At 36.5% G+C, this 23,223-nt stretch overlaps 1 pseudogene; it reads left to right on the top strand.

Annotated features, from left to right (window-relative positions):
- Positions 1–364: 364 nt before the first annotated feature.
- On the top strand, positions 365–22,885 carry LOC107610509 (rac-like GTP-binding protein RAC2; annotated as a pseudogene).
- The last annotated feature ends 338 nt before the right edge of the window (positions 22,886–23,223 follow it).

Here is a 23,223-nt window from a genome sequence, read left to right as displayed (position 1 = left end):
ACTTAAAATACTTTCATTTCAATTAATTAATTCCAATTTTACTCTTTGTGTAAATTAAATTAGAGTTTCATTCTTGTTTCAATTCCTGTCTCCTATTTTGCACCAAATTTTTAGAGATGGAGACTGAAACTTTAATAATATTTTATACTTAAAATACTTTCATTTCAATTAATTAATTCCAATTTTACTCTTTGTGCAAATTAAATTAGAGTTTCATTCTTGTTTCAATTCCTGTCTCCTATTTTGCACCAAACAGAATACTGAGATTTATTTCAATCCCTGTCTCTTAGTCTCTGTCTCTCAGTCTCAGTCTTTTCGTCTCTGTCTCTCTACCAAACGCTACCTAAGTATGCAACTATAGGAGATGGAGCTGTGGGAAAGACATGTATGTGTGCCTACAATTTTTGACAACTTAAGTGCAAATGTTGTGGTTGATGGCTTTACAGTTAACCTTGGATTATGGGACACTGCTGGTAACTACTTTTGTAATTTTCACATATAAGAGAATGAGAAGTGCTAGGAGCCAGTAGATTTTGTGATTTGTAGCCATTAATTAGTCAATATTTATATTTTTAATGGTATGAGATTACATCTAATAGTATGAACTCATTTTTCTTTTGCTGATTAAATACTGGCTAAATTTTAATAAAAGTGATGACCTTTAGACTTTCTCTAAGAAAAATATTTGTTATGCCATTATTCTTTGCTTTAATCATGTTATATATACACCAAAATCAGTTATTAAAATCAGTCACTAGTATTAAATATATATTGAAATATAAATACATATTAAAAATAAATTAAACCACACATATATTTATACACAAATATATAGCTAATTTTAGTGTACAAATAGTATTTTTATATTTTCTTAGGACTATGACCTAATATAGTAGTAACTACTATGGTCTAAACTCACATGTAGAGTTGTCTTTGTTGAGTTAAGAAATTAACTAAAATATTTAGTGATTACAAACATTATTTTTGGGCAAAATAAATAATTAGTGTGTTTAATTATAATTACTTATTACTAATTATTTATTATGTGTTGCAGATCTTAATTCAATATTAAGCAGCCCAAATGAAATGCAAAACAAATAGCAAGGAAAATGGGCTGAAAGCAAATAAAGAAGCCAAAGGAATTGGTTGGGCCAAACAGATTACATGAACCAAACCGATCCAAGCTCAAAGTGAATTTCAATTCCCTCCATCTTGCCTTACCAAAAGCAACGTTACTCTCCTCTCTGAGCAAGTCAAATCAAAGCTTCAGAAAAGTAAGAAAGAGAAAGAGAGAAAGAGCATCTTCCCTAAGCTAGTAATCAAAGAAGCAAGAGAGGAGGATTAAGCTTGAAAGGCAGATGTCAAATCACCAAGTTCAAACCAAATCAAGCTTAGGTTAAAGGTAACCCATTTCCTCTTGCATGCATCAGATCTTCTTCTCTTCTTCCCAACTCTCTGCTCTATCCGAAAATGGCATTCAAGGGAAAGTTGTTCTCTGTCCTATTCTGCTTTACATCTACGGTCACAAGTGATACTTGGGGACCAAGTAGTTTCTCAATGGCTCAGATCAAGTTGACCATTGGAAGATTTCTATGGTTGCTGTTTTATGGCTTTCGGTCAAGGTAAGGAAGTCAGAAGGAGAGTTTCTACTCTAAGGTTTATTGAGAAAAAGTGAATCTGTGGGTTGGTGAAGCTCAAGGCTCAAGGTGTTGACCTTGGAAGAAGAACCCAACAACATGCAAGGAGATAAAAGAGGTTTGCTGTTCATTCAGAAACCAAGGAGAGAAAACCAGTGAATAGAGGTTTTGTTCTGAGAAAGCTCTTTGAAGAAGTTTAACTAACTGGACAGTGTAACCTAATCAAAGGTGCATTCCGCCAGTATGAAAAACTGAATCAGAGGCTTGCCAATCTGGTTTTTCGCATAGCACAGAGGCTGTTGATGAAATCAATCTCCTTCATATTTTACAGATTGTAATGTACTTTTCTATATTTATCTTTCTGTAATTTCTTGTGAGAAAAGGCATTGTGAGAAAGCTCAAGTAAAAGCCATGAGTAGAAAAAGGCTGAGTGATACACTTGAGAGAAAAGCCTAGAGTTATTTTCAGATTTCTTTAGGTAAGTTTATGTCTTGTATCTTGTACTTGTAAGGTATCCCTTTCTTAGTTGGGTTAGCACTAAGAGTGAATAGTTAGGTATTAGCATAGCCAATGTCAAGTTAGGTTAGAACTTGAGTGTGAAAGGATTGGGTCAATCCTGTGAAATTGGTGTATGTAATAATGTTAACTATAGTGAAATTCTTCCATAGTTGTGGAGGAGACTGGACGTAGGTTGCATAGCACAAGGCAACCGAACTAGGATACATGCTGGTGTTAGCTTTTCTCTTCTCTGCTGTGTTTTGTTTTCTGATATTCATGAGACAAAAACAAATTGTCTCATAAATTTCCGCTGCTGATTACAAACAGAATCAGAATTGAAAGTTTGTTTTAAAAGGATAATAACAGCAACTTAAAAGGTAGGCATAGATTCAACCCCCTTCTCTAAGCCTACCACAACCTTCAATTGGTATCAGGAGCTAAGGTCTCAAGAATCAAGCTTAACCGCTTGGAGCAAAGATCCAATGGCGAACAACTTGGGCACAACCACAGTTGCCTATACCCTCACTGAAGGCCAGTCAAACAACCGGCCACCTTTCTTCAACGGGAAGAACTACTCCTACTGGAAAGAAAAGATAAGGATTTTTATCCAATCCATTGACTACAACATATGGAAGATTATCGTGAGCGGTCCAAAGATCCCAACAAAAATAAGTGCTGATGGAGTAGTGACTCCAAAAGAAGAAGCTGAATGGAATGAGGATGATAAGAAGAAGATAGAGCTGAATGCTAAAGCAATCAACCTTCTTCACTGTGCTATCAGCTTTGAAGAGTACCGAAAGGTGTCTAGATGCAAGACAGCCAAAGAAATCTGGGAAAAACTCCAAGTTACACACGAAGGCACCAAACAAGTAAAAGAAACGAGGATTGATATGCTGCGAAAAGAGTACGAGATGTTTAGCATGAAGGATGGAGAAAGCATTGATGAAGCATTTGAGAGATTCTCAATCATAATCAACAACCTTGATGCTATGGGTACAAACTATGCATAACAAACCTTGGTGAGAAAACTCTTTAGAAGCCTCACAAAAAAATGGGAAAACACTACCACTGTCCTAACCGAGAGTAACAACATAAATCCCATTACCTATGATGAGCTGAGAGGAAAACTCCTTGCCTATGAAGCCACACATACAAACACAGACTCAAAGAAAAAGGGAATAGCCCTCAAGTCACAAATAGAACCGAAAGAGAGTGAGTCTAGTGATGGTATTTCAGATGACGAGCTTTTGTTTTTTGCTAGGAGATTAAGAAGAATGATGAAGAACAAGGGCAAATACAAAGGTTCAAGTTCAAAGGAGCACAAGATCGACTTGAGCAAAGTGACGTGCCATCACTGCAAGGAGGCTGGACACTTCAAGTTAAACTGCCCAAAGCTCAAAAAGGATGACAAAGGAAAGAAGGAAAGAAAGAGAGTACTCATGGCAGCTTGGGAGGATCTTGAGAATGACTCAAATAAAGAAGAAGAATCTGAAGGAGATGAAAAAGACTGCTTCATGGATGGAAACAACAATCTTGATGAGGTAAACTATTATGATTTGACCATTGAGGACTTGCATGCTATTATTGATGATCTCACTTTAAACACATCAAAACTGCTTGACAAATACAATGAATGCAGATCTGAAAGAGATGTGTTAAGAGTTGAAAATAATTTTTTAAAAGAAAAAGTGAAGGAAACTGAATGTGCTTTGGACATCATTGAAGAAAACAGATTTCTAAAATCTGAACTTGAAAAATTAAAAGGAAAGCACATTGTGGATCCTACTCATGAGTTAATTGCTGAAAATGAAAGATTAAATGATATGATTAAAAGGCTGAATGGCGACTTAGCAAAATTTGCTCAAGGTTCTAGCAACTTGGACAAATTACTTGCAAGTCAAAGACCATTATTTGAAAAATCTGGTTTAGGCTACATAGCCAAGGAAGATGCAGTTTCAAATACTTCCTCTATAAAATTTGTGGCTTCTTCATCAAATACTAAATCCATACCAAACAAATCGGGTATTGGATATGTTTCAACTTTTGAAGAAAAATTTGATGAAGTATACACAAGTGAAACTGAGCCGTCACCAAGAACTTATCTGAGTTCAAACCGGCCAGGTTTGGGTTACATTTCGAAAAATGAGGCTGTTTTCGAGAAATCACTATTTTACAACAAAACCTCATTTTCGAAAGGTAAAAATGTTCAAAGAAATTCTGGTGAAAATACTTTTGCAAAGAGGAATAACTTTAATAAAAACCAGTTTGTCAAAAGGAATGCATCTACTCCAAAAACCAGAAAATCTCAACACTTTAATCATTTCAAGCAATTTAATTCACCTAAATTTCAGCGACACACATCAGAAAATCATTGTATCAATTGCAAGAAATTTGGTCACTCATATACACAATGCTTCATTGAAAAGAGAGTTGTAGGAAACAAAATTTACAATGTTATTTGTGATTTCAATGCACTTGGGCAACCAAGATGGATTAACTTCAAAGGATTCAAATTAATTTGGATACCTAAGGCTGCTTGAAACTCTTCATGCAGATTTGCCTAGCATCCAAGAACAAAAAGGACATGTGGTACATGGATAGTGGATGTTCAAGGCACATGACTGGAAGGTCAACTTACTTCATCAAACTAAATAAGTATGATGGAGGTTTTGTGACCATTGGAGATGATGGTAAAGGTAAAATCATTGCTGTTGGAAAAGTAGAAAATCAGGTTCAAAAGGAAGATGAAATCACTCAAATTCATGAAAAGGAAAATTCTGGTCAAACTGAACCAGAAACTGCACTTGCTGAAAATTCGAGAGACAATTCTATTTTGTCTCATGAATTTGAAGGAAAACTGGAAACAGCAGCACCCAGAATCCCTTGGTGACTGAATCTGCCACCAAATCCACCAGACCTCGTGAATGGAGGTTCTTGAAGAACTATCCCGAGGAATTTGTCATTGGGGACGTTTCTCATGGAGTGAAAACACGGTCCTCAACTAGAAAGGCAAATGAAGGATCAAACATTGCCATTCTCTCACAAATAGAGCCTCAAAACGTCAAGGAAGCACTTAGTGACCCCTCTTGGGTTAAAGCTATGGAGGATGAGCTTCTTGAGTTTGAAAAGAACCAAGTATGGACTTTGGTTCCAAGGCCAAGTGGAAAGAAAGTGACCGACACCAAGTGGATATTCCGGAACAGGTTGGGAGAAGATGGTAGCATTGCAAGAAACAAGGCAAGGCTGGTGGGACAAGGATATGACCAAGAAGAAGGAATAGACTTTGATGAATCCTTTGCCCCTGTTGCCCGAATGGAAGCCATAAGACTTCTTTTAGCTTATGCTGCATTTTGTGGTTTTAAATTATATCAAATGGATGTGAAATGTGCATTTTTGAATAGAGTGATAAATAGAGAAGTATATGTGGAGCAGCCTCCTGGTTTTGAAAATAAAGAGCATTCTAATAATGTTTTCAAATTATCTAAAGCTCTCTATGGTTTAAGACAAGCTCCTAGAGCTTGGTATGAGAGACTTAGCTCTTTTCTTTTGAAAAATGGTTTTCAAAGAGGCACCACTGACACAACTCTATTTATCAAGAACTCTAATGATTCTTTTATTCTAGTCCAAATATATGTTGATGACATTATTTTTGGATCAGCCAATGAATCCCTTTGTTCTGAATTTAGAAAACTCATGACAAGTGAATTTGACATGAGTATGATGGGTGAACTTAATTTTTCTTTGGGCTGCAAATTAAACAAACTAAAAAAGGTATTTTCATTCATCAAGAAAAGTATGCCAAGGAATTAGTTAAGAAATTTGGTATGGAAAATGCCAAACCCATGGGAACTCCCATGCATCCTAATTCTAAATTAGATAAGGGAGAAACTGAGAAAGATGTTGATGAGACTAGGTATAGAGGAATGATTGGTTCTCTTATGTACTTAACTTCCTCTAGACCCGACATTGTGCAAAGTGTTGGATTGTGTTCTAGGTTCCAATCCAAACCAAAAGAGTCACATCTTTCTGCAGTTAAAAGGATCATTAGATATGTTCATGGCACATCCAATTTTGGTCTTTGGTATCCTAAGATTGATGATTTTTCTGTAGTTGGTTATTGTGATGCAGATTTTGCTGGTGATAGAGTTGATAGAAGAAGCACTTCAGGCTTATGTTGCTTCCTTGGGAAGTCCTTGAATGTTTGATCCAATAAGAAACAGCCAATTGTGGCTCTATCCACTGCTGAGGCTGAGTATATAGCTGCTTCTTCATGTTGTTCTCAGCTTTTATGGTTAAAAACACAGCTTGCCGATTACAAACTAAATGCTGAAAATATTCCTTTAATGTGTGATAATACGAGTGCCATTAATATTTCTAAAAATCCAATTTTGCACTCTAGAACTAAACATATTGAAGTGAAATTTCACTCAATAAGAGAGCATGTCCAAAAGGGAGATATTAGCATTCAATTTGTTAAATTAGAGGAGCAATTAGCAGATATTTTCACAAAACCATTAGCTGAGGATAGATTCTGCATGCTTAGGACTTGTCTAGGAATTTTGAGTTATGATTCTTTATTTGAAAAATGCTGATGTGTTTGCTGGAGCTTTTTGTCTCATAAACAAGTATGAGACAATTCTGGGCAGAAGAAGAGCGTTTTCCCTTTAATCAGCGTGAACTGGGCTTATTTCAAGTGCAAAATGATTTGGGCCAACCTCAAAAATCAGATCTAGAATGGTCCAATGTGTTTCCATTAAATCCAACTATCCCTGGGCCCAAATATAAATGTTACATTTTTTTGTTAAAATTTTTTTTTGTTGGGTTGTGTGTTTAAATTTTTTTTGAAAAAGTTTTATTTTAATTTTTTGTCCAAAAAGATTTTCAGTTTAATTTAATTTTTTTTAGGATTTTGATTATTTAAAATTAAATTTCCTTGTTTTGAAAATCAAATCAAATCTTTCTTTTATGAGGTCATGTCTTTTCAAGTCTTTTCAAATGGTGATGCAGTTGCATGGTTTTGAAAATTTTCTTTTTGGGTACGGTTACCAACACTCCATCTCTTCCCTCCATAACTCCTTCGCTATCCCTTCGGTTTTCACCACTACCCTCATTACTCTTTTTCTTCTTAAATCAAAAACCACCAAATGAGGAAGAAAACCATAGCACACAAACCTCCTCGTGAAAAGGTGTATAAACTTCCATCCAAGCGTTCCACTCACTCCCAAGACAAAACCTTCACACCTTCACCATCTCCTCCAACCTCTCCTCCTCGCACTGCTCCCATGGCGTGAACCAAGACCACGCCAAGGTACCCTGTCCCTGCCAAGCCGACACCACCACCGAAAGTCACACCATCCAAGCCAAGGTCATCGAAACCGAGTTCATCCAAGGGGAAGCGACCAGCCGTACCAGAACCTCCACCTGAGTCCACACAACCAAAGTCTAGGTCTGTTCCATCACGTTCTCAAAGAGGTAAAACTCGAGTTCCTCTTAAGTCAGTTAAAGAACCAGACATTGGCCCTTTTGATCACAAAGCTCACTTTTTGACTTCTCATTCGAACTATAACCCTTATAGATTTAAATCTGCCATGAACAATGATTTTTATGAAGGGGTTATCCAGTATCGTACCCTATGTCCCTCTTTTCTCGCTGATTTGCCATCTTTGAAAAGAAAATATTTTCCATTTGTTGATAACTTGATTTTTCTAGACTGGAATCACCTTTTGACATCAAAAAGCCTGTTTATCCCTTATTGGTCAAAGAATTGTATGCAAACATGACTTATCATGAAGGCACTGCTCACTCATATGTAAAGGGTCGAGACATAGTTTTAAATAATGAAACTATCAGTGATGCTTTGTGATGAGTTTGGAAAACTCTAATTTAATTTTGATGATGAACAAATATTATTAAAATATTTAAATAACAAAATTATTAATTTGACTTTCACATAACATATGTTAATTAATAATTTTGTGATGCAGATTTTTAATTGGGCCGGAAAATAAAAATATTACTAGTCCAAATTAAAACCAACAATCAGCCTTGCTACATGTTTCCTATTATGTGGCTGAAATTGTTGTATTAATGGGTCAAGCTCAATGTTATTGCAACCAAGCCCATATTTAATTTTGATGGAAGTTTCCTATGCTTGATCCGTTCCAAATTTTATCAGGAAAGCAAATATTATTATTGGGCCAGAAATTTAATTATTATTGCAACTAAGCCCAACTCCATTTGAGATAAGAATTCCTCATGCTTTGTTCAAATCCATGAAGCAAAGAAATAGCCTCAATGCTTCCAACGGATTCTATTTCACTCTTTAGAAGGATTTGAAATTTTATTCACTAACATTGGGAACATGAGAGAGAACTTGACTTTGATTTGATAGGGAATCATTATGATTCACGCTACTCCACCTAAAGGGAAGTAAAAGCAACCTTTTATCAAATTAATTTTGTTTATCTCATAAAATTGCTTTTCTTTTAAGATTGGTTCTTCTCTCTCATCTCTTTCTCTCTTCGGTTATTACACAGAAAATATAGGCAGCCATGGAAGCAAAAATGAGCTACCGAAAGGAAGAGAAAGCAAGCCTAAAGACCATCACAATGATGGCAAGAAAACATACTAAAATAAAAAAGAGCTGTGGCTGAGATTATCACTAATTTTGGATAGATTTGGTGAGGTAATCTTGGCTTCTCCATGCTCAAAAAGGAAGAAGAAGATCTTGGCCAGCAGGGTGAGATTCTTGGAGGATGGCTTGTCTTTGATTCTGCTCAACCACCACAAGAAGTAGCTAGAGTGGCGAAGTGATGGTAGAGGCAGAGATTGAAGCAGATGAAGTCATCATCATCATGAAGCATCAAGGGCTAGAAATCCATCTTGGAGAGCAAGCCAAGGATGGAGAGCTCAGATTGATGAAGTGTGATGACCAAGGAAGGACTAGAGGTAATTGCATGTTGGTTATTGCATGGTTATCTCTTCTCTCTCTGTGTGGCCGAACCGGTTTCTTGAAGGAAGAAGAAGTTGGCTTGGATTTTTGGCTTCATGTGTGGAGGCTTCTCTCTTCTATAAAAAGGGGGAACAGCCACTGTTTGGAGCAAGGAGTTAGAAGTAAGCAGTGAGAGTGCAAGGCACAGGATTCTCAGAGCTACCTAAGCTTACAAATTTTCTTCTCCTTCAATGTATTATGTTTAGAATTTTTCTGTTTAATTTTGTCAGGTCTTGAGTCTCATGGAAAAAGGCAAACAGTGAGGTTTGTATGAAAAAGCCATAGAGCGGAAAAAGGCAGAGAGAGCAAAATTAAAAGAAAAAGCCATAGATGTCTTAGAGTTCCTTTGTTCATCTATGTTGTGTTTCATGATTCTGTGGGAATCCCCTTGTAAGTTGGGTTAGCACTTTACAGTTTGTAATCTGGAAGATTATAGTGAAATTCCATCATGTTTGTGATGGAGACTGGATGTAGGCTGCACTACACTTAGCAGCTGAACCAGGATATATCTAGGTGTAATCTCTCTTCTCTCCTACTCCATTTCTGTTTTCTACTGCACAGGAGCAAAAACCAAAAATGTCTCGTGCCAAGTGACGAGACAAAACGAAAAAGTCTCGTGGCTAGGGACGAGCTAAAAACAGAAAAGTCTCCTCTAAATCCAGCAAGTGTTAGCAAAAAAAAAGGGGCTAAGATTCAACCCCCCTTCTCTTAGCCACTGAAACCATCAATTGGTATCAGAGCTTGGTCTCAAAGAGATCAAGCTTTGCAGCTTGGAGTAAAGATCCTCATGGCAAAAAACAGTGGCGTAAATGTGGTGTCCTATAATCTGACTGAAGGTCAATCAAGCAACAGACCTCCTCTTTTCAATGGAAAAAATTATACCTATTGGAAGGAGAGGATGAAGATATTTGTACAAGCAGTGGATTACAGACTTTGGAAGATTATTCTGGAAGGGCCTCAATTTCCAACTACCACAAGTGCAGAAGGAGTAGTCTCTCTCAAACCAGAAGCAAGATGGACCGAAGAAGATATGAAGAAAATAGAGTTAAATGCCAAGGCAGTAAACCTGCTCAACTGTGCTATCAGCTTTGAGGAGTACCGACGGGTATCACGATGCACAACGGCAAAGGAAATCTGAGACAAGCTACAAATCACTCATGAAGGAACCACCATTGTCAAGAAAACTCGGACAGACATGTTGAACAGAGAATATGAAATGTTTGCAATGAAGGAAGGAGAGTCCATTGATGAACTGTTCGAACGGTTCAACACCATCATTGTTGGCTTAGATGCTCTGGGAATTACACATTCAGAATTTGTGCTAGTGAGAAGAGTGTTGAGATGTCTTACAAAAGAGTGGGAAACAAAAGCTTTAATTATTTTTGAGAGCAGTAGCTTAGATTCCATGACAGTTGATGATTTGAGAGGAAATCTTCTTGCTTTTAAAAACACCTATTTGAAAAAAGATTCAAAAAAGAAAGGAATAGCTTTTTCTTCTGTAACTAACCCTCTGGATGATGAATCCAGTGATAACTCTTCTGAAAATGAGTTTGTGTTGTTTGCAAAAAAATTTAGGAAAATGGTGAAGCTCAAAGGTAAAGGCAGCAGCTCAAGGAAGATGAAGAAAGACCTTAGCAAAGTAACCTGTTACAATTGCAAGGAAATGGGGCACTTCAAATCTAATTGTCCCAAGTTAAAGAAGGAGGAAAAGCCGAAAAGAAGAAAGAAGAAGGGACTGATGGCCTCATGGGAAGACTTGGAGAATGACTCAGATGATGATGATGAAGAAACCGAGACCAAGTCACAACCATGTCTTATGACAGATCACATAGATCAGCTTGTTTTGTAGGTGTGCCTAGCATCCAAACGGAAAGAAAATATGTGGTATATGGACAGCGGATGCTCTAGGCATATGACCGGAAAGACAACCTTCTTCATAAAGCTTGATGAATATGATGGAGGACTTGTCACTTTTGGTGATGATGCAAAAGAAAAAATAGTGGCTGTTGGGAAAGTTGGTAAAAAATTTTCTTCTTGTATAAATGATGTTCTCCTTGTACATGGTTTGAAACATAATTTGCTTAGTGTTAGTCAATTGTGTGATTTGGGTTTTGAAGTTGTTTTTAAGAAGTTTGTTTGTTTGGTTGTTTGTGAGAAAATTGGTGATATTTTATTTGAAGCCAAAAGGTATAACAATGTGTATGGATTAACTCTTGAGGAATTAAAGGAACAAAATGTAACATGCTTTACATCTCTTGAATCTGAAAAATGGCTTTGGCATAGAAAGTTGGGTCATGCTAGCATGTACCAAATTTCTAAGCTAGTCAAAAAGAATTTGGTTAGAGGAATTCCATATATTAAGTTTGAAAAAGATCTTACTTGTGATGCTTTCTAATTAGGCAAACAAGTAAAATCATCTTTTAAATCAAAAGATGGAATCTCAACCAAAAGGCCATGAGAAATGTTACATATTGATCTTTTTGGTCCTACTAGAACTCAAAGTTTAGGAGGTAAATTCTATGGTCTTGTGGTAGTAGATGATTACTCTAGATTTGGTTGGGTACTTTTCCTTGCTCATAAGAATGATGCTTTTCAAGCCTTTTTCACTCTTTGCAAGAAAATTCAAAATGAAAAGCATTTGAAAATTGCCCATTTGAGAAGTGATCATGGAAGGGAATTTGAAAATCAAGATTTTGAAAAATTCTGTGATGACTTAGGAATTTCTCATAATTTTTCATGTCCTAGAACCCCCCAACAAAATGGGGTGGTTGAAAGAAGAAATAGAAGTCTTCAAGAGATGACTAGGGCTATGCTATGTGAGAATGAGATTCCTAAATTTTTGTGGGCTGAAGCTGTGAACACATCATGTTATATTTTGAATAGAACAATCATTAGAAAAGGGTTAAAGAAAACCCCTTATGAGCTATGGAAAGGAACCCCTCCAAATCTTAAGTACTTTCATGTTTTTGGATGCAAATGTTTTGTGCTTAATAATAAAGAAAATCTTGGAAAGTTTGATCCAAAATCCTATGAAGGAATGTTTGTTGGATATTCCACCACAAGCAAGGCCTATAGAGTCTATCTCAAAGAGCATAGAACCATAGAGGAATCCATACATGTTACTTTTTGTGATTCTAACTTAATTCCCAGTATTGTGAAGGATATTGATTCATATTGTGAAGAGGCTGGAACAAATAAAGAAAATCCCAAATCTGTGCAAAGTGAAGAATCTGTCAGCCCGGTTTTGTCTCGTCAGATTGGAGGAGACATTTCCATTTTGGCTCCTGAGCAGGCACGAGCAACTGAAACAGTGAGACCACCAGAAGATCATCAAAGCTCTACACCTGTCCGAAAGCCGAGAGAATGGAAGTCGATGAGGGGTTATCCTCATGACTTCATCATTGGTGATCCCTCTCATGGTGTAACAACAAGATCATCCACCAAAAGGCAAGCCGAACCTAGCAATCTTGCTCTCTTGTCACAAATAGAGCCCAACAATGTCAAACAAGCTCTTGAGGATCCATCATGGGTTAAAGCAATGCAAGAGGAGCTTGCTCAATTTGACAAGAATGAGGTTTGGACACTAGTACCTCATCCGGATGGTAAGAAAGTTACCGGTACTAAGTGGATATTTAAAAATAAACTTGGTGAGGATGGACAAGTTGTTCGTAACAAGGCTGGATTAGTGGCCCAAGGTTATAATCAAGAAGAGGGTATAGATTTTGATGAATCTTTTGCTCCGGTAGCTAGAATGGAAGCAATTAGATTGCTTCTTGCCTATGCTGCCCATAAAGGTTTCAAAATGTTTCAAATGGATGTTAAGTGTGCTTTCCTTAATGGCTTTATTGATAGAGAAGTGTATGTGGCACAACTCCCCAGTTTTGAACAAAAAGAGTTTCCAAATCATGTTTTCAAGTTAACTAAGGCTCTTTATGGTCTTATACAAGCTCCAAGAGCTTGGTATGAAAGGCTTAGTGCCTTCTTGTTGGAAAATCAATTTCAAAGGGGTACCACCGACACTACTTTATTTATTAAAGCATCTAATGATGACATACTCCTTGTTCAAGTTTATGTTGATGATATTGTATTTGGATCGGCCAACATTTTCTTGTGTGAAGAGTTTGGAAAACTCATGACTAGTGAGTTTGAAATGAGTTTAATGGGAGAGCTTACTTTCTTTCTTGGCCTCCAAATTAAACAAACTCCTAGTGGTACTTTTATTTACCAAGAAAAATATGCAAAAGAACTTATTAAAAAGTTTGGCCTAGAAAATTCCAAAGCAATGGGTACACCAATGCATCCCAACACAAAACTTGAAAAAGATGATGATGGTCAAGATGTGGATGAAACAAGGTATAGGGAAATGATAGGTTCACTCATGTACCTTACCTCCTCTAGACCGGACATTGTCCAAAGTGTGGGTGTATGTTCAAGGTTCCAATCTCACCCAAAAGAATCCCATCTCACGGCTGTTAAGCGCATCATTAGATATATTAAGGGAACTTGTGATTATGGATTATGGTATCCTAAATCTGATGACTTTTGTGCAGTAGGGTTTTGTGATGCAGATTTTGCGGGAGATAGAGTGGATAGACGAAGCACATCCGGCATGTGTTGCTTTCTTGGAAGCTCACTCAATATGTGGTCAAGCAAAAAGCAAGCCACAGTGGCTTTATCCACAGCTGAAGCAGAATACATTTCCGCATCTGCATGTTGCACTCAATTAATTTGGTTAAAAACACAATTAGAAGATTACAAATTAAAAATCAATAGTATACCCTTATTTTGTGATAATATGAGTGCTATAAACATCTCAAAAAATCCTGTTCTGTACTCAAGAACAAAGCACATTGAAATTAAATATCATTTTATTAGAGAACATGTGCAAAAGGGAACTATTGATATTCAATTTGTAAAATCTGAAGACCAAGTTGCTGATATTTTTACAAAACCCCTCTGTGAAGACAGATTCTGTACCTTGAGAAAGAGTTTGGGAATGTTTGATTTAAGCTTCATTGAAAATTTGTGAATTTTTAACTCTGTTCAGTTTTGTCTCGTAGGTTTGGACGAGATAAAAACGCAAGCTTGATGGAGGAGCTATGATCAAGGGGGAGGCAATGCAGATTTAAATTTTCATAGGCCCCACCTAATAATTCCTGACCCCACCATGGCAGTTTAGTTAGTTATTCTCTCTTTGAAAAATAAAATCACAAAATCCCTTGGATTGTCTTTTCAAATCTTGTTGGAAGAAGTATGTTGTCAAATCATATCTTTTCCTTCTAACTAATCCCTTGATTCAAGGAAAACTCCCTCTTTATCACTTTTTGAAACTCCCATTTGGTTAATAACCGCGCCATTATGGTCAATAACTTCCCCATAATCTCTCTCCAATCCTCATTTATTGCACCACTAACCTTCTTCTACCCTCACTCTCTCTCGGCACTCACCTCTTCATATTCAACCTCTCCATTTCTCCTACCATGAAAAAGAAAACTGCACTTAGGAGAAGTAACCGAACCCCCATTTCAAAAAACCTACCTTTTTTATCACCTCCAACCCATACACATATCCATCTCCATTCTACCTCCTCTTCTACTCATTTCCCTCCTTCCAAAAGGACCGAAACCATGCGCCGTAAGGTTGTTGCTAAGAAAACGTCAGGGAGAGGCAAATCTGAAAAGTCCAAGGAACCAAGTGTTGAAGAGGAAGAAGACGAGTCACATACCTCGCCTCCTCAATCATCACCAAAAAGATCCACCCCTCATGCAAGGAGCTCTCAAAAGAGGCAGAAAAACTTTGTGTTGCATGATACAAAGGTTCTACTCATGTGCGTTCTATGAATTTCACAAAGAGGTCTTGCTGAAACGACATCTCTGCCCCTCTTACTTGGTGAATCTTGAAAATCTGGCCACCAAAGGAATCAACTTTTCCTCTCTGTTTGATGCTCTGAAATGGACCCCTCTGGTTCATATTCAGAAACTGGTTTACCCGAGACTGGTCCGGGAATTTTATGAAAACATGCGTTTGATTGATGGCTCAATCCATTCTTACGTCAAGCGTGTTTACATCACTCTCAATCCTCAAACTATAGGTGCTGCTCTTGGGTATGAAAATGAAGGACCAAAAGTTTACATGATTGATAAATGGGATGATCAAGTAGGAGTCACACAACAAGCTGTCTTGCAACACATCTGTGCAAACCTCTCTGGACTAGATGGATTAATCCCAACTCATAAAGCACTCGGCTCAAAAAACTCTCTTTTGCACCGTATCATCACTCATATCCTCACTCCTCAAAGTGGTTCTCACCATAGAGTAACAGTTTCTGATTCTATTATCCTATTTGCTCTCATTACTTCTACCCCAATTTCATTTGCTTATATTATGATACGTCATATGTGGGAAGCAGTAAAGAGTACTAAAAAGGCTAATCTTCCATATGGCATGTTCCTCACATGTATATTTGAGTACTTTAAGGTTGATTTGTCTAATGAATCTGTTGAGAACAAGATTTCCATGATTAAAGGAGGAGGAGTTTCGAGCAAGAAAGGCAAGCGGTCTGTTCCCTCTGAACCATCTCTCGGCGATCTGGAGAGCCGTCCTGAATCCTCAGATGTCACTCAATCAATCCGGAAAGTTCTCAAAGAGTTTCGCAACATGGCCAAGTTAATGCGTAAAATCTCACAAGGCTGCCCGGAAATTGGAATATGATCAGGAAAGGGCTTGGAAGAAATGTCACAAAAGAGTTGATTTCATGATTAAAAGCTTTGATGATGGCATGGGAACAGGGAATTATGATGATGATTCCGGTTCAGAGATCAATCTTTCTGATGATTAATGACTGTTTCTTTACTTTATTTGATATTGGCTCCATTAGACTCAATCTGTTTTTTGTAGGAGCATGACTTGATACTCACTGCTCTATGATACTTTGCTACACTCTTGTTACTTTATTATGGATATTTTGTTATGTTGTTCATATTTTGTGCAGGTGCCCCTTGATGCCAAAAGGGGGAGGAAAATTAGTTTCCAAAATTGAAATTGAAACTAATGAAACAGGGGAGGATTTGCTGAAACAGGGGATGAAATTTTTAAATTGAAAATTCACGATCTCCCTTGTTTAAAGAATGCATGTTATTGCATTTGTTTCACTATGGTTACTGCTGTTGGAAATGCACTTGGCATTTGGTTTATGATGATGTTTGACAATATGTTTGTATTGATCATATGAATGCCTGATTGTTGATTTATCTTGATGAACATGCTTGTATTGAAATAGGAATATTCTTATTCATCTTGGTAAACATGTTGGTTTGAAAACTTATTTTTGGCAGTTCCTTTAAATTGTGATATCTAACAGCTGCCATGTTTTGATGTGATCATATGTGATTCAAAAATATTTTCCTTACTTGAATAATATGGCTCTGATATCTTGACTGGAAAATATTTAAAACTTTTGAACTACATTGTTTTGGAATCAGTTGATGAAAAGTTTGAGCAGTAAATCAGTTTATGATATCAAATGAGTTTTGATTATCAATTAAAACTGCTCATAAATCAAGCATTTAGCATCATATAACATGCTAAATAACATTGTTCTTGAAGCTTGATTAAAATGTTACAGGTTAGTGCTTCCCTTGGTAAAAATGGTATATATTAAGGGGGAGCCATGTGACATTTAGAAAGGGGGAGAAATTCAATCTTCAAAGGGAGTACTCATACTCAATTTTTTCAAATTTCTTTCCATTTCAATTTTAATAATGTTTGTCATCAAGGGGGAGATTGATGAGTTTGGAAAACTCTAATTTAATTTTGATGATGAACAAACATTATTAAAATATTTAAATTACAAAATTATTAATTTGACTTTCACATAACATATGTTAATTAATAATTTTGTGATGCAGGTTTTTAATTGGGCCGAAAAATAAAAATGTTGCTAGCCCAAATTAAAACCAACAATCAGCCTTGCTACATGTTTCCTATTATGTGGCTGAAATTGTTGTATTAATGGGCCAAGCTCAATGTTATTGCAACCAAGCCCATATTTAATTTTGATGGAAGTTTCCTATGCTTGATCCGTTCCAAATTTTATCAGGAAAGTAAATGTTATTATTGGGCCAGAAATTTAATTATTATTGCAACTAAGCCCAACTCCATTTGAGATAAGAATTCCTCATGCTTTGTCCGAATCCATGAAGCAAAGAAATAGCCTCAATGCTTCCAACGGATTCCATTTCACTCTTTGGAAGGATTTGAAATTTTATTCACTAACATTGGGAACAAGAGAGAGAACTTGACTTTGATTTGATAGGGAATCATTATGATTCACGCTACTCCACCTAAAGGGAAGTAAAAGCAACCTTTTATCAAATTAATTTTGTTTATCTCATAAAATTGCTTTTCTTTCAAGATTGGTTCTTCTCTCTCATCTCTTTCTCTCTTCGGTTATTACACAGAAAATATAGGCAGCCATGGAAGCAAAAATGAGCTACCGAAAGGAAGAGAAAGCAAGCCTAAAGACCATCACAATGATGGCAAGAAAACATACTAAAATAAAAAAGAGCTGTGGCTGAGATTATCACTAATTTTGGATAGATTTGGTGAGGTAATCTTGGCTTCTCCATGCTCAAAAAGGAATAAGAAGATCTCGGCCAGCAGGGTGAGATTCTTGGAGGATGGCTTGTCTTTGATTCTGCTCAACCACCACAGGAAGTAGCTAGAGTGGCGAAGTGATGGTAGAGGCAGAGATTGAAGCAGATGAAGTCATCATCATCATGAAGTATCAAGGGCCAGAAATCCATCTTGGAGAGCAAGCCAAGGATGGAGAGCTCGGATTGATGAAGTGTGATGACCAAGGAAGGACTAGAGGTAATTGCATGTTGGTTATTGCATGGTTATCTCTTCTCTCTCTGTGTGGCCGAACCGGTTTCTTGAAGGAAGAAGAAGTTGGCTTGGATTTTTGGCTTCATGTGTGGAGGCTTCTCTCTTCTATAAAAAGGGGGAACAGCCACTATTTGGAGCAAGGAGTTAGAAGTAAGCAGTGAGAGTGCAAGGCACAGGATTCTCAGAGCTACCTAAGCTTACAGATTTTCTTCTCCTTCAATGTATTATGTTTAGAATTTTTTTGTTTAATTTTGTCATGTCTTGAGTCTCATGGAAAAAGACAAATAGTGAGGTTTGTATGAAAAAGCCATAGAGTGGAAAAAGGCAGAGAGAGCAAAATTAAAAGAAAAAGCCATACATGTCTTAGAGTTCCTTTGTTCATCTATGTTGTGTTTCATGATTCTGTGGGAATCCCCTTGTAAGTTGGGTTAGCACTTTACAGTTTGTAATCTGGAAGATTATAGTGAAATTCCATCATGTTTGTGATGGAGACTGGATGTAGGCTGCACTGCACTTAGCAGCTGAACCAGGATATATCTGGGTGTAATCTCTCTTCTCTCCTACTCCATTTCTGTTTTCTACTGCACAGGAGCAAAAACCAAAAATGTCTCGTGCCAAGTGACGAGACAAAACGAAAAAGTCTCGTGGCTAGGGACGAGCTAAAAACAGAAAAGTCTCCTCTAAATCCAGCAAGTGTTAGCAAAAAAAAAGGGGCTAAGATTCAACCCCCCCTTCTCTTAGCCACTGAAACCATCACTTTGAAGTATACTGATGTTGGGTCTTGTGCTTACACTTCTGTTAAGTAGGATGAAGGTGTTGGAATTTCTTATCATGATGCATTGGCACACATCTGTGAACATGTATCTTTAATTGATGGCATTACACCCACTCACAAAGCCCTAGGATATGAGCGTGCTCAATTGCACCGAATGGTCAACCATATTATTCTGCCTCAAAGCGGCTCATATCAAAGGGTTTCCTATACTGATACTCTTGTTTTATATGCCCTTCTCACCAAAACTGAACTTTCATTTGCATACTTGATGGTTAGATATATGTTTGACTCTGTTAGAAGTGAAAAAGACAAAGCACTTCCTTATGGCATGTTTCTAACTTGCATATTTGAGTATTTTGGTATTGACTTGACCAATGAGAACTATGAAAATAGACATTCATACCTAAAGGGGGGTGGTTCAGTGAAACAAAACAAAGGACCCACTAGATCTGAAAGGGTTGTCCTAGATGATGAAGATGATGATTTTGTCCCTGAGGATTCTCCTGGTCCTTCCACTGAGGGTACTTCCATCTCCACTGGGAAGAAATCTACTCTGCTGAATGTGGTCAAGGATGTCGCTCAAGAGTTTGTTTCCCAATCAAATCACTTGATTGAAATGAGCAAAGAGCAAAGGAAGCTGGCTAGCAAGCATGAGAACTTTCTGAAGAAATCAAGGGATAGGGTGGCTATGCTCATGACCTTCATTGATAACCTTCAAAATGATGAAGACATTGCCACTGATGTTGAGGAAGAAGCTGCTTCGGAGGGGAATGGTTCTGATGCCTAGGATTTGTCTCATGAAAACTACTGCTACTGCTCTCTTTTTGTCTCATGAATTCTGTTTCTTTTGCAACTTTTGAACTGTTTCATTTTGGATGACTGTAATAACTCTAGATACTGCTGCACCTTTGGTAGTTTAGTTAGTACTTTGCACTGTGTACTAACTCTTTTCTGCAGGATTCAAGAACCTTGTTTTTGTTGTTCATGCTTATTGTCCGCCCTTGATGACAAAAAGGGGAGTAATAGCAATAGGATAATAGGTCCTAGGAATCTTTTGGCATGCTAAATCCTTTTGCTGATGATATTAGCTTGATGTTGGGCTGATTATGTGATGTTGCTTATTTGATATCCTTTAGCCAAGATAAATGTGTATAGCTCTTTATTGTGCTTTCTTTAAGTGTAATATAAAACAGGAACAAAGAGGAAAGCATAAATCCAAGGGGAGCTAATATTGAAAAGGAAAGGGGGAGTAACATAAAAGAAAATGACAATCAAAGGGAGTTTCTAAACCTTACTCAAATTCATTTCCTTTTGATTATTGCTTAAATCATGTTTGTCATCAAGGGGGAGATTGTTGAGTTAAGAAATTAACTAAAATATTTAGTGATGACAAACATTATTTTTGGGCAAAATAAATAATTAGTGGTGTTTAATTATAATTACTTATTACTAATTATTTATTATGTGTTGCAGATCTTAATTCAATATTAAGCAGCTCAAATGAAATGCAAAACAAATAGCAAGGAAAATGGGCTGAAAGCAAATAAAGAAGCCAAAGGAATTGGTTGGGCCAAATAGATTACATGAACCAAATCGATCCAAGCCCAAAGTGAATTTCAATTCCCTCCATCTTGCCTTACCAAAAGCAACGTTACTCTCTTCTCTGAGCAAGTCAAATCAAAGCTTTAGAAAAGTAAGAAAGAGAAAGAGAGAAAGAGCCTCTTCCCTAAGCTAGTAACCAAAGAAGCAAGAGAGAAGGATTAAGCTTGAAAGGCAGATGTCAAATCACCAAGTTCAAACCAAATCAAGCTTAGGTTAAAGGTAACCCATTTCCTCTTGCATGCATCAGATCTTCTTCTCTTCTTCCCAACTCTCTGCTCTATTCGAAAATGGCATTTAAGGGAAAGTTGTTCTCTGCCCTATTCTGCTTTACATCTACGGTCACAAGTGATACTTGGGGACTAAGTAGTTTCTCAATGGCTCAGATCAAGTTGACCATTGGAAGATTTCTATGGTTGTTGTTTTATGGCTTTTGGTCAAGGTAAGGAAGTCAGAAGGAGAGTTTCTACTCTAAGGTTTATTGAGAAAAAGTGAATCTGTGGGTTGGTGAAGCTCAAAGCTCAAGGTGTTGACCTTGGAAGAAGAACCCAGCAACATGCAAGGAGATAAAAGAGGTTTGCTATTCATTCAGAAACCAAGGAGAGAAAACCAGTGAATAGAGGTTTTGTTCTGAGAAAGCTCTTTGAAGAAGTTTAACTAACTGGACAGTGTAACCTAATCAAAGGTGCATTCCGCCAGTATGAAGAACTGAATCAGAGGCTTGCCAATCTGGTTTTTCGCATAGCACAGAGGCTGTTGATGAAATCAATCTCCTTCATATTTTACAGATTGTAATGTACTTTTCTATGTTTATCTTTCTGTAATTTCTTGTGAGAAAAGACATTGTGAGAAAGCTCAAATAAAAACCATGAGTGGAAAAAGGCTGAGTGATACACTTGAGAGAAAAGCCTAGAGTTATTTTCATATTTCTTTAGGTAAGTTTATGTTTTGTATCTTATACCTGTAAGGTATCCCTTTCTTAGTTGGGTTAGCACTAAGAGTGAATAGTTAGGTATTAGCATAGCCAATGTCAAGTTAGGTTAGAACTTGAGTGTGAAAGGATTGGGTCAATCCTGTGAAATTGGTGTATGTAATACTGTTAACTATAGTGAAATTCTTCCATAGTTGTGGAGGAGACTGGACATAGGTTGCATAGCACAAGGCAACCGAACCAGGATACATGCTAGTGTTAGCTTTTCTCTTCTCTGCTGTGTTCTGTTTTCTGATATTCATGAGACAAAAACAAATTGTCTCATAAATTTCCGCTGCTGAGTACAAACAGAATCAGAATTGAAAGTTTGTTTTAAAAGGATAATAACAGCAACTTAAAAGGAAGGCATAGATTCAACCCCCTTCTCTAAGCCTACTACAACCTTCAGTCTTCATGTAAAGTTGTTACTTGAAAATCATTAGATAATTTGACAAATGTAATAATTATCACCTATTAACTTCATGTGAAAACAATTGTACGTGAGTCTTTAGCAACTACTATACATGTTTAGTTATTATTTTTTCATATTGAATTCATAGCATCATGAATTCAGGACAGGAGGATTATAACATACTTAGGCCTTTGAGTTACAGAGCAGCAGATGTGTTCTTGCTTGCATTTTCCCTTCTCTAAGAAGGTTATTTATTCCCAAAATACCCAATATGTCTACCTTAATTACTATATGACTGTATCATTATATGATATTATATTATATTGTATATATGGCATGTTAGAATTCCAACTAACAGAATCTGATATTAGGCTAATTTTTTTGCATGGATTCCTGAACTAATACATTATGCGCCAACTGTGCCAATTGTTCTTGTAGGAACAAAACTTGGTATCATAAGATCATTTGAAATACTTGATAATTTTTTATCTATATTATGTTGCATGTAATTCAATAATTATAATTGGTTACAGATTTAAGAGAAGACAGGAACTATTTGATTGATCATCCTGAAATTACACCTATAACTACTTCCCAAGTAAGTCAATTTTCTAAATAAATTTCATTATTTGTTAATTTTGTTTCTCCTTTAATAACTATTAAATTTTTTAAAATATTTTGGACAGGGAGAAGAGCTGAAGAAGGCAATTGGTGTTGCTGTATACATAGAATGCAGCTCAAAGACTCAACAGGTTTATATATATTTAATACCTATTTTTTCTTTTTTGCTTTAAATGTTAATTTTGAAATTCTTTGTAATTTTAACATGTATATGACTGAATGCCAATCCTATTCTATTTTTTCTTTCAAGTCACTGAATGCATGTATGAAAATAATTCATCACAGATATATTCATCATACGAAGGGATATTGATTTTGTATTACAAACTTGAGAATATATGTATAAACTAATAAGTTTTTAACATTAGCATAATTTTATGTCATTGTTGCAATATTTCAGAATGTGAAGGTCGTATTTGATGCTGCAATCAAGGTTGTTTTGCAGCCGCCAAAGCCAAAGAAAAAAAGGAAGACAAGATCATCCATTTTTCTTTAATTGGTGTTCGTGTTTGATTCTCTATCATGTAAAATAATTTGAAACTCTCTTTTCAAATTTCTTTACTTGATTGTATTACTCTTCTTCAACGCCTATTACGAACTCTTTAGTCTTTATCATTTTTTGAAGACAAATTTTGTCGTATAAAAAATATATACAATACTTTCATTATCATCAGTTCATCACTTCTATGTTGCTCAACACTTTTGTTTTTCTTAGAAATTTTTTAAGTGATTGTGTTAATTATTGTCGCAATTATTAGCATCAATCAAATTTTAGATGATGTATATGCAACCTACAAAATGATTACGTTTTGTCAATTTCTGTTTCACAAGACT

The sequence above is a fragment of the Arachis ipaensis genome, chromosome B8 (assembly GCF_059453495.1).
Source record: "Arachis ipaensis isolate K30076 ecotype BB chromosome B8, ASM5945349v1, whole genome shotgun sequence".
NCBI lineage: Eukaryota > Viridiplantae > Streptophyta > Magnoliopsida > Fabales > Fabaceae > Arachis > Arachis ipaensis.
Note: the sequence above shows the minus strand (reverse complement) of the source record. Positions and strands in the feature narration are given on the sequence as shown.